Source organism: Oratosquilla oratoria, chromosome 2 (assembly GCF_046742065.1).
Source record: "Oratosquilla oratoria isolate Oo_2021 chromosome 2, ASM4674206v1, whole genome shotgun sequence".
Classification (NCBI taxonomy): Eukaryota; Metazoa; Arthropoda; class Malacostraca; order Stomatopoda; family Squillidae; genus Oratosquilla; species Oratosquilla oratoria.
In genome coordinates, this window is record NC_134778.1 from 39,536,348 (window position 1) to 39,548,847 (window position 12,500).

The 12,500-nt window shown below is 41.2% G+C and overlaps 1 protein-coding gene across 4 annotated transcripts in view; it reads right to left on the minus strand.

Moving 5' to 3' along the window:
* Axn (protein axin) overlaps window positions 1–3,952 on the minus strand; it is a 219,550-nt gene extending 215,598 nt beyond the window's left edge. For 2 of the 4 annotated variants that reach the window (XM_076207939.1, XM_076207892.1), the window contains exon 1: window positions 3,798–3,951. The gene's annotated coding sequence lies outside the window, so the exon portion shown is untranslated. Of the gene's footprint in view, window positions 1–3,797 lie in introns of all 4 variants that reach the window. The other 2 variants (XM_076207947.1, XM_076207900.1) reach the window with 2 other exon arrangements.
* Between the last annotated feature and the right edge of the window lie 8,548 nt (window positions 3,953–12,500).

Genomic DNA, 12,500 nt, shown 5'->3' on the forward strand with positions numbered 1-12,500 from the left:
TCCGCTGTCAGATAGGTATAGAAATGCTTGGATACCAGATCATTACAAAAATGCCCTGATACTAAGAGATCTCTATAGAAATAACCAGATGTCCAATTACTAAAGGAATGCTCGAAAATAATGGTAATAATAATAACAATAATAATAATAATAATCGTAATAACAATAACAATAATAAAAATGACTATAATAATGGTAATGATAATGATAATATTGTATGCATGTATTGGTTAGAAATTAAACTACGTGTAGAATTAGATAAATGCGTAGTTTCTGTGTACGTGTGTGCGTGCGTGCGTGCTTTAGCGTGAGTTCCAGAGTTCTAGAAGTCGTTGTACCTGTTAATTATTTGTCATATAAATTGTAATGCGAAAGTTGAGTGAATGGGATATAGATCTTTATTACTATCAAATTTGAAGTTGTCATGTAACTGAAAGTGTGTAAATGTAAAATTCTGTATGCAAATGATTAATTGAAATAATTAGATAAATAAAAGTTAGCAACTGTTTTGGAACAATGATAATATATCAGTATATAACCTACAAATGCCCATAGATCAAAATCCTAATGACTACGGTTTATAAGTTGCTATTTCAACAGTCTTTGATGACAACTTCATTCTTGTCATTTCTTTCGTTGTAACGTCGGAGTCACGACCACTCAAGCGAAGGGTGCTCCCCCCCCCCACCGCCCCCTTTGCTCCAAATCACTTCAACGGTTACAGTGCGCGCCGAGTGGCCGGCTGGTTTCCATCGTTCTTCGTAAGAGGCGAACCCGCGTTCGAGTTCCTACTGGAGACTCCAAGTTGCCCTGGACTTCCGAGTACATTGGGAAAAAGTCGACCTCGGTTGGAGTATGCACCTCTTGGGGCGAGTTCATCACTAATACACCCTTTAGAGTCCTTAAGGGGTTTCTTTCAACTGAACAAAATCGCCTGGTGATATACAACTTAACGACGATGAAGGGTTCTGACGAAAGTCCACCTAAATCCCTGCAAAATTAAGATCACGGGCCGAGCACGCTAAACACCGGACCATCCCGGCTTCCATCGCAAGGAATGGTGTTGACAGCGTTCAAAATACAGAAAATATTATATTGCAACTTCAGGGACAATTCGAGCAATGAGACGAGGGAGGGTCGTCCTGCAAGGTGAGGTCCAACAGTCATCCTAGCGATGCCGTCTAATACGAGTAAATCGTCTGGTTTTAAACAAAACTAAATCTATAAAGAGCGTCATCGAATGGGCCCTTAAATGAGCACTTTTATTCAACCCAAAGGGGATTCCTCGTGTTCGAAAGTGATAATGACGTTGGCATTTGAATAACATAGAAAGTTTAGTTATGAAACAACTGAAGGTCGGTTGAATAGGCTTTGTTTGAATAGGCTCTACGCGAATGGTCATTCGCACATTTTCTGCCCAGTACAGCGGGCATGTACGAAACCAGTGTTCCATTTTGAGGAGCAACCAATTAAAAAAAAAAAAAAAAAAAAAAAAAAAAAAAAAAAAAAAATAAAAAAAAAAATAATAATAATAATAATAATAATAATTGCAACAAACTTAATCTTTGGAGAAAACTGAGAACATTGATAAATTCATTAGCCACACAAGTATATGATATTAAATCACATGATCATACTATTATAATTCATTTCTCCCGTGTCCGACAAGAGCACGGAGGAAGTAAAACTCCCATCTGTAACGGCAGATACTTATTCTGTATGTAATAGCAGACATTTTACTCGATTGAGGGCAGATGAAGACCAAATGGGGCTTCGACAAATCGAAATTATCCTCGGTTCGGCCCTCATTTGAGTAAAATCTGCTGGCTTAGTCACAAGATATGAAATTCTAAACTGATGGCGACATTATGTCTGTGACGACATTACGTCACAAAGAATGTCAGACGGTGGGTGGAGATAGTAAAAAAAAAGTTGCTACGATAATACACTTTGTAAACTTTGATCTTGCAAATACATGATGATTTTTATTCAACTGAGGATTAGGATTAAACAGAATCCCCCCGTTAACTGAATGAAATCATCTGGTATTAAAAGAACAAGTTATACCATTACAGGAAAGCGGGAGAGAGGGAAGGAGAACCAACGTCCTTGTGGACAACATCACAACGGCATTGAATCGTAGAGAGTAGAGATTTAGTGAGAGTAACGGAAAGGAGGGAAAGAAGTTCAAAGTGATCAGAATTTTTCTTTGAGTGGAGATTAGTCATTCTTCAGTCGTAAAAGAATATTGTGTGACTCGTGCCTGTAGGGATGTTACTGAATCTTCTAAAATATTGACTACATAAAAAATGCCAATAATACAACATAAGGAGAGAGAGAGAGGGAGGGAAAGAGGGAGGGAGGGGGGAGAGGGAGAGCGAAAGAGGGTCGGGGGATAGGCAAGAACACCAAATTTGCACCATCATGATCCCCGTCCGACTACGAGGACAGTTACGAACCCGTTTTCACCACCAGTTTATCACAGTTTATCACGTGCATCCTTCAGGAGAGAACATTCTCTTCATGGCGGGGGACACCATCACGAGGGAGGTGGTGGTGAGGAGGAGGTGGAGGAGCCGGAGAGGCGCCCCAGTTACTGTCATCACTCTTCTTGCGATCGTCATCGCCGTCATCCATCCTCAGTCTCAAGGTCACTGATCTCTCCGCAGCTTATCTGTTACCAACGGTCACCGTAATGGACAACGATAAAGATCAAGGTTCAAAATATAACGGTTAGTCCAACGGCCTCCGTGCCTTGGGGGAAAATGTCAAATGCCGGTTAATGGTCCTGTGCCGGAAACACTGAATTTACAAGTAATGCTTTCGCTAACTTCAGTCAACAATTGCCGCAAGCTAATGTCAAAAGCTGCTACACTCTCATGTTCTTAAAGAAATGTCATCTTTGGGTGTAAACAGAACGGAGTAAACAGTAGATTTATGATAGTTTGTAACTGTTGCTTCCACCGTCACCACAAAATACATTGAAACTATTAATGCGAGCTCACGGTCACCGAAGACCGTTACCGTTCAGTTCGCGGTCCCTTCCAACCGTCAACACCGAGCTCGTCTTCATCACCGACAGTCACAGGTTGAATTCTTCATCATCAACAGCTTTGAGAGTTCGTCTTTGATCAAAGAAAGACCTCGAGGACTTGGTCCATCACCTCATGGGTTTACACGTTCTTTGACTTGAGATCGACAGTTTCTGCCAACGTGGTCGACTTCGCTAATGTCACTCACAAGCCACCAACGGGTTATCACTTCGTTCACCACCATAATGGCACCAGTGCCGGAGCCATCACCACCACCAGTGTCACCATCGGCGTCAACACTTACTTTGCTCCACCCTGTCTCCTATAATTTTAGCTCCATCAAAGCTCTCCGCCATTTGTATGTTATTACGCCATTCTTTGGTCTTCCCGGCGTTTTTGTTGGCGTTATTTAAGCCACTGTCTCTAAAGCTGCTTGTCTACTGATACACAATTTGTACACAAACGTCACTCAGTCTCGGAGGCACCTCCCGGGCCAAAAATCCATTTACCACCTCTTGCCCTATTTTTTTTTCATCATCGGCACCACCAACACGATTTTAGAGTCATCACCGCAAACACCATGAGTTCCTTTGAAGCCAGTAACACTATGGCCACTAAATAGCAACTTCGGGGTATGCTCTAGACGAGCGGCATGTCTTCCATAATGTCCATCTCCCCTGTCAAATAATCCAAAGAAAGTTTCTTCTGGTTGGAAGGACGCAGGCCACCAAGTTCTCGTTAGACCACAACGGACTGACCACGGACCTGCACTTAAAACGCGGGCCTACACAAGGGGCAGGCCTCACACGTGTTGTTGTACACTGCGGACGGGTGTACACATGGCCTGGCCGCTTCGGCTCGCTGTCGCGCGTGTTCACTGTACACTGCTGGGCGGTCTATCCACTACTGAGCTGAGGTCGGATCCTCGCTTCTCGCATACTCCCGACTCGGGGCTGGCCTGGCCCATAGCCACCTCCACCCACCTCACTCACCTCCGCTGCCTCCTCCTCCTACTCACTCCCCTCTTTGATGCAGCCTCTTTCTACCTCTCTTCCTGTTTGGCGCCTCCTCTTCCTTCTCTCACATCCTCTTGATTATCTAATTCGACCTGCGTGTTTATTCATTCTACCACCCTGCGATTTTGCTCAGCTGTAAGGGTATCTCCAAGGGCCCAAGGGGTCCCTTTCCTTTTAGCACAGGGATCTCGCCTGAGGATGAATAAATTCGCCTGGCGCTAGCCAGACAAAATTTTCTACAGGAGCTATCTACCTTCATATTTCCATAGATACTTTAGTCTTCGCTTTTCACTCCTCTTCCCTTCAATCCAACCTGTCTCTCTCCCTGCCTAGCGCTTCTTCATTTGTTTCTCCCTGATTAACCTGTTCCAAACCTCCTGTTTCTACATTTCCTTCGGCATTTTGCTACCTCTGGCCACTCTGCCTCCACACCCTTCCTCACATACAATAGCTTATCCCAGGCCTCCTACCTCCACAACCTCCCTTCTGCTACCTCTCGCAAGATTTTTTTTTTTTTTGCCTCTTCCTGCCTCATATTACCCTAGGCTAATGACAGACGATACTGTTCAACTGAGGTGTCACCTTAACAAAACTTCATTTCCTTTACCTCCCTTTGTCTCTTGTCCGTTCCTCTTTCTTGACACTCTTTGATCTACATTTTCTTGATCTACCTCTCTTTCTACCGCCTCGTCACCAAAATCCACCTGATTTCTGTTTTTCATTTATCTATTTATTTTTAATATTCATTTTACTTTTAAGGATTTTTCCATTTTACTAATATCCCTCCTTCCATTTCTTCTACTTGTTTTCTTCTTCTTCATCTTCTATCCCTTTTACCTTTGTTTTTCTAGGTTCTTCTTACTTGATCCTTTTTTTTTACTCGTTTTTTCTCACCTTTACCAATTTTTCCTTCTCCTTCTCCTTTGACGTCTTCCTTTAGCTTACTTCCCCTCTCTCCCTATTTTCCATTCACGTTCATTATTTTCGGCCCCTTCCTTCCTTTGGTACATTCTTCTACCCCCCCTCCTCTCCCCCACCCATCTTCTTTCTCATGGAGTTATATTTCCATCCCCCCCCATCGCTTTGACCCCCACCCTTACCGCGACCCTTCCACCCCACTCCTCTGTCCTCCCTGTCCAGTTTCCTACCCGACTTTCCCCGTCCCACATCCCCCTCTTCTTCCTCCCTTCCTCCTCCACCTCCTCTACCCTCTACGCCATTTGTGTAGGAAAATGTCCCCTACACCAGTGCTTCTCAGACTATCTGATGTGGCGGACCGGTATTTTTTTCAATGTGGCACGTACCGGTAATATTTCGGAAACGATATATATAATGAGTACGATAAAAGTTGACAATTTTTTTGTATCTTCTATTCATTTTGTAAACAATACAATATCAAAACATATTAAAAAGTAGTAAGAAATAACCAGCATTTTATTAACACAATGATAAACATTGTATAACCCTAATCTTTACCTGTGTGATAGGTGAGCCTGTTTCTTCTTCTTTGTCAGTTTATCCAGTCGTGGGTCAATTGAGGACAGTGCTACGCTCAAAGGAGAATGAATATCCATGTTATTCCTGTACTTTGTCTTGATAACATTCATGGTTGAGAAGCCAGTCTCGCAGAGGTATGTTGAAGGAAACGGGAGAAGAGTTTCAGACCAATTTCATTAAGTTCAGGATATTCTGCTTTCACCTTTATCCAAAATGAACCAAGTGATGTTGTAGTTTCGAAACCCCTCTTCAATCCTCCGTCAGCGGCCAGCTCCAATAATTTATCACATCCTAGAATTTCCTTGAAATTCCTTGGATTCTACCAATTCCTCAAATGGTGACTCCTTAGCATCATATCCTGGACACTCAGAGCCGCGTATCGGTAGCTGAAGGCTCGCGAAGTACCGGAACAGTCCGCAAACCACCACTTTGAGGAGAAGCACTGCCCTACACGGCTCCGCGCTTCTCCTCACAGCTCCAGGTTCATCTTTTTCTCACCTCTCACCTTCCTTCCTTCTTTCCTTATCTATTTTCTTCTCTTCGTCTTCTTCTTTCTCTTTTAGCTTCCTCGACCTTCCTTTTGCCACGTTCTCCAAAGATGTTTTTTGTTTTGATTTTTTTTTATATCTTTTATGAATTCTCTCTGCCCAGGAACTTCAGGCAAGGACGGGGGAGGATCCAGGAGGAAGTACAAGGGCGATGATTCCGTTCATTGAAGCCGTGGCAAGAGTCGAACTCGCAAAACTACGGTCATGAGTCAAGTCCTGTAACCACAGACTCACCACAACACCCTCGAAGACACTGACTCCCATCTCATTTCTCTCCTTCTCGCTCTTTACTCGTCTTAAAAAAAAAAAAAAAACTCATCTCACACTCCTTCGGTGGCAGATCTCTTCCTCTCCATGACCTGGCCCCCATTACGCGAACGGTTGTGACGCTGGCGTCGCAATAAGAGACCTGATATGTATATATATATATATATATATATATATATATATATATATATATATATATATATATATATATATATATATATATATATATATATATATATTGTTTACTTTATTTTCGGGATAATTCTCTTCATCTCATCACCAGTAAACAGTTTTCCTCTACCTCCTTCTTTAGTGGCTGCCAGCCCCCCCAGACAATTTCATTTGTACGAGGTAAAGTCCTAAAGGGCGAAGACCTGTCTCGACTATAAACATTTAACGCGTTCTGGAGTGCTGTCGTCTTATGCATTTATTCTGGCTAACACCAGACGATTTCATTCACGTAAAAGAGAGCCCCTTACCCACCGGAGAGACGACCATGTACATATAATCCGTATTTGTTTTGCGAACGGGAGAAAATGCACTTCGCTTGCACTGCACACTTTACCCCTGATTGGCTGGCCAAAGCATGTCCGAATAACATTATAACATTGCAACTACAAATATATTTATTTGCAATGCAATGATGTTATTGGGACATGCTTTGGCTTTGGTCAGCCAATCAGCGGCAAAGGACACAGGGCGGGAAAGTGTGTTTGAAAATATATATGCATGAATAAGTGAAAAAAAAATCTCAAAAAAATAAGTCTCTCTCTCTCTCTCTCTCTCTCTCTCTCTCTCTCTCTCTCTCTCTCTCTCTCTCTCTCTCTCTCTCTCTCTCTTTCTCTCTCCTCTTCTTTTGCCATTTCCTCCCCATTTACAACTTATCTCATTTTCTGTGTCTTCATTTCGTAACTTTTCTTCTTCATTTATTTGCGCCTTCTCACCCACTTCCTTGGTTCCTCCATCACTTATTTTTTCCCCTCTCTAAGCGCTTTGTCTCTCTATTCCCTCTCTTCCTTGTCTTTCTCCAGCTGCTCTCACCCCCACCTCTCTCTCTCTCTCTCTCTCTCTCTCTCTCTCTCTTTCTCCCTCTCTTCTTTTCCCCTCAGCACCTTTCGACTCCCCTCATCTTTATCCTTTTCTTCTCTTCCCCTCTTCTCCTTTATGTGTTCCTCTGTCTCCCTTTATCCCTTTGCCCTTTCCTTTGTCTCTCTCTTTCCCCTTTCTCTTCTCCCTCCCCTTCCCGTTGTTTCCTCTTCTCCTACGCCTTCTTCATCTTCTCTCCCTCCCCTCCTTTGCCCCCCCCTCCTCCCCTCCCCTCTCGTCCTCCGTATCTATCGTCCTTTCTTGTACTGTATTTGACTTTCCTCTTTTTCCTCCTTCTTTTATTTTGGATCATTTTATCTTCATTTGTCTTTATACTTCTCTCATTTTCGTCCCTCCCACCCCTTTTTCTTTATTGTTTTTTTATTCTCTCCTCCTCCACATTCTCCTTATTTCCTGTCTCCTCCTTACCCCCTTAAATGCTGGAGACTTTCCTCATCTGAATACATTCGACTCACGACAGACAAATTAAAACCAATAATTTGACCATGGCAATTAAATGCTGAATATTCTCTTTTTATATATAAATGTAGAGAATGTTTTAGCCATTTTCAAAGTCGCCATTCGGGTTCGTTTGAAAGCCTTTGTGAACCCAGGGCTGCCATTTTCCTTGGCATGCAGGCCTACCAACTTTCTTGACACACGGTGCCGCCCATCGTTGGTTAGCGTGCAAACGGACATGACTGAAAACAGTCATGCATTTGATCATCCTGGTGCCACCGCCTCTCTTCCCTTCTCAATAGAGGACGTTCTGGTCCGTAGGTTATAGCCGGTGACCTGCGTCCAGTGGATTCTGTAAAGAATTTCTTCACCGTTGCAAGTCTGTGAGCTTGCTCTCGTAACACACTAAGTATAGCTAAACCTCGGATAACGAACGCCCCATTTAACGAACAAATCGGTTATCGAATAAGTTTTGTATACAAATTTTGTCTCTGTTAACGAACATTACTTCGGGGTACGAACATACGTATACACCCATACACACAATCCCACCGAATCAGTTGTTCTTTGGCGCGTTTGAAGTAATTATATCGGATAATGAACGTTTCGGTTTAAGAACAAAGTCATGGAACGGATAAAATTTGTTATCCGAAGTTCCAGTGTTGTACCTCCCTTCCTTTCCGGGTGGCACTTTCCCCCCATATTCCGTCTGCCGCCATGCTATTTCATTCATCTCCGAGGCACCTGTCTTGATTGACCTCTTCCGTATTAAGTGGCACTTCTCCTGTGAGCCTGAATAATGCCTCCTGTCAGTCTGGGTAGATGAAAGAAAAAAGATAAATATAAGGCATACAGACAGCAAATAATGACACTCGTATGAGTGCCGCACAAGACAATGGCTACATAGCCGTCACAACGGGAGAACGTCTGAAAAAAATCTATCGTCCCCTTCCTCCCTTTTAGCCTTTCTCCTGCTGCTGCTACTCCTCCTCCTCCTGCTCTTCCTCCTCCTCCTCCTCCTCCTCCCGCTCCCCGTTTGTTTCTAGTTGCTCTTCCCTTTGTTACACTGGTTGGGTATTAATTGCATTTGTTGCACCGTTTGTATCGGTTGTGTGTGTTTTGTTTCAGTTGTGCAAATTGATTAGTCGCATTTCAGGTGGATATATCTTGATTGTGTTTTGTCATAACAGTTGTGTCGGGTGTGTGCTGCACTATTGTGGCGTCGTTTGTGGCTCCTGTTTCGCTTCTGCTACTGTCTCTGTTTTCCTCACGTTTGCTAATGTTCACTGGAAGCATTTGCTATATATTCTACACTACCATTTTTCGTTTTGTTTTTCCTATGTTCTTCAGACCGTGCAACCAGCGTGGGATTTGTTTTATTTATCACTTTTATTGCTACATTAGTCGTATTGTTATTGTATGTGCTCTTGATAAACTGTTGTTGTATTGGATAATCTGTGCTGAATGTATTTGCAAATCTGGTTGTAGTTGCAGGGTTGGATTTGTTTGCTGTATTTATCAAAAGAGATTATGTTATGGGTATATTCAATGCAATATGTCATTTCTTTTTGCTACAGTTGCTTTGTAGAGAGAGAAAATCACACTTATATCCAGTTAGGTTATAAGCTGTGTTTAAAGCATGGCAATTATTCCTACTGCATGTACATGTCCTGGAAGGACAGGTATCAGTTGCTACCATTCTAGTTGTGATATCTATTGCAAGTCTTTTTCCTTTCCCTTTTTTAATCTTCTGCTTGTCGTTTTCACGGGAACTGCTGTGTTTGTTTTATCATTCCGTTTGATGTTGCAGCCGCTCCCTGTGCAAGGGGGCGGCGGGCCGCTTGGGCCCTCTTGCGGGTTTTGGGAGGAGACGGCGACGGGCTTTGGGTGGCGGCTGGGCTTCCTAGGGTTCATTCCGACTGGTGAGAGGGCTGTAGTTGCTTATTGACAATAAGAGACATTGTCAATATTATTATCAATGACAAGGATGACTTTTCCTGAGCTTTCAATACCAACCAAAGGTTAAAGACTCTTCTTACGATCTTTAGTGTATATATGCGAGTATATATACATTATATATATATATATATATATATATATATATATATATATATGTATATATATATACATATATATATGTATATATATATGTATGTATATATATATATGTATATATATATATATATATATATGTATATACATATATATGTATATATATGTATATATATATATATATATATATATGTGTGTGTGTGTGTGTGTGTGTGTGTGTGTATAAATGTATATATATATATATATATATATATATATATATATATATATATGTATATCAAGAGTGAATATGGGTTGATTTTCTTTTATGTATACTTCATTGAAAGTAATAGATAGTTGTGCATTTATTATTCTATTACATGTATTTTTCATATGCTATAGTATGGTTTTATTTTCTTTTGAAAGAATGTTTCTAACTTCACTATAGCTAGTCATTTTTGCTAGATCATGACTTCGGGTACGAGACCCTTCTTCAGTAGCTTGGATTCTTCTTTCTCTATGGTTAGGGTGAGCATGTTTCTGGTGAATGGTGTGACGGTGTTTCATTTCATATGTTTGTGTTTGTACTTTGTTCCTTACTGAGGTAAGTCACCGGGGCTTCTTTGACCTCAGTTAATGACTTTTTGTCGCATGCTTGAGAGGTCCTTCAAGTCTTCTGTTTTTATTTTTAGGTTGGGCCTAACTCTACTATCAGTTCCTCTCTTTCGCTACATTCCATATATTTCTTAGTTTCGCCTAGTATTGATCTTTTTTTCATTTCCATGCAACTCATTTATTTCTAGGGCTACTATGCCTCCCTTCCATTATTTCTCCAACTTAATTTACTCTCAATCTCTCTCCCACTACGAGTAGATGATCAGATGTTTCACGTCCATAACTCTTTCAATTATCCCTCTTAGCCACCACTACATAATCTATTAATTGTTTCTCTACTACCCTCCCATTGATAACCCCGGATCATGTATGAGTATGTACATCTTTCTTCCTAAACGCTGTATTTGCCACCATCAGTTCTCTTTTAATACAAATCTCAACCATTCTCTCTTCGCTTTCTTTCAACCCCGACACACCATACTATTACTGCATCCACTGCTTCCTCCCATTCTCGAACATTAAGATTCCCCGACATCACTATATTCACATTCATTCCAAAACTCATCGCAAACTAAATCATTAAAAAATTCTTTTTTTCCCTCAATTTTCTCACTATCAGGGCCGTACTTATCAACCTATACCTATTTCAAACTACATCATCCTTGATATCTTTATGGATAGGGATGACAGGTGATAAGGGAGATGGAACTACCTAGTGTAGGCCTTATGGTCTCTTGTAGTCTACTCTATTATTATGTTCTTGTGACACTTTCTTCCATTCCAGCACATTCGCATCTTTTCACCCGCCCTCATTCCATTCACGACATTCTGCCTATTACACTCCTGAACCCAAACACTCCTTTCACTTTCAGTTTAGCTTCACTGAGTGCTATAACGCTATAACATACATATTTCTTCTCACAAACATACCACTAATATCCTCTTTTGTATTCTCGTGAGTTCAGTCTTGGTATAACTTCCGAAGAGTAAGCACGCTTGTTTGTGATTAACATAATGTTAAATTTTTTTTAATTCGTATTAATTAAGCCACCCTATACAATATCCATGCACATTCAAAGACACAGTTACGAGATATGGCTGGAGTCTTCTTTCCAGGTCCGCTTTCGCCTTGAGTTTACTCGCAGGGGAAACTTATAGAGAGAGGGATTCCCATCCACTCACGCTGTCCTAGGAAGCCACTTTTTACGATACTCATGGGAACACGGCAGTGGCATTCGTATTCCTCCACCACAAGAGCATATAGAAATAAAGAGGAGACTTAGGAAGAATAGATTCAAAGGGAGCCAACAGAAAAGAAGGACAACAAAAATAAGAAAAGCGGGCCAGCATTCCTCTGTGAATGAAGATATATCTTTGACATAGACAAACACTGTGTAACTCTAGTCTGTAGGGATATATCTCAAGTCCCTAAATATTCACTGTATATAACAACTACAGGAATACTTAGCACCAACCAAACTGGGTTAATATTGCACGGATAATACTTGAAAATTACCCGTAAATATCTGTTGAACAAAAACCCCTAAGAAGGTTTGGAGGTTTGTGGTCGTCCAGCACCTTCTACCTCTGATAACTGAAGGACAAATAAATTGTATAGTATTTCTATGACAGGATTCAACCAATGAGAGAATAATCATGACGTTACAAAAATATACTTGCAATATATCATATGAATATCAAACAGCATTCTTGAAATATGTCATAAACACATCACACAATGTCTCGTAACATAATGTCAAAATCGACATATCTATATACAGCAGTTCTTTAATAATAACTGTTTTTTCTGTGAACAAAACTTTGTTAGTACAACATCAACTAAGCATTTATTTACAAAAGTTCAAAGGTTAATGGATCATTTTCGGTTGTCCGCAAGGGTAGAAACAGATCGTGCAACGTTGCGTGACGTCAGAGAGACAGCATACGAC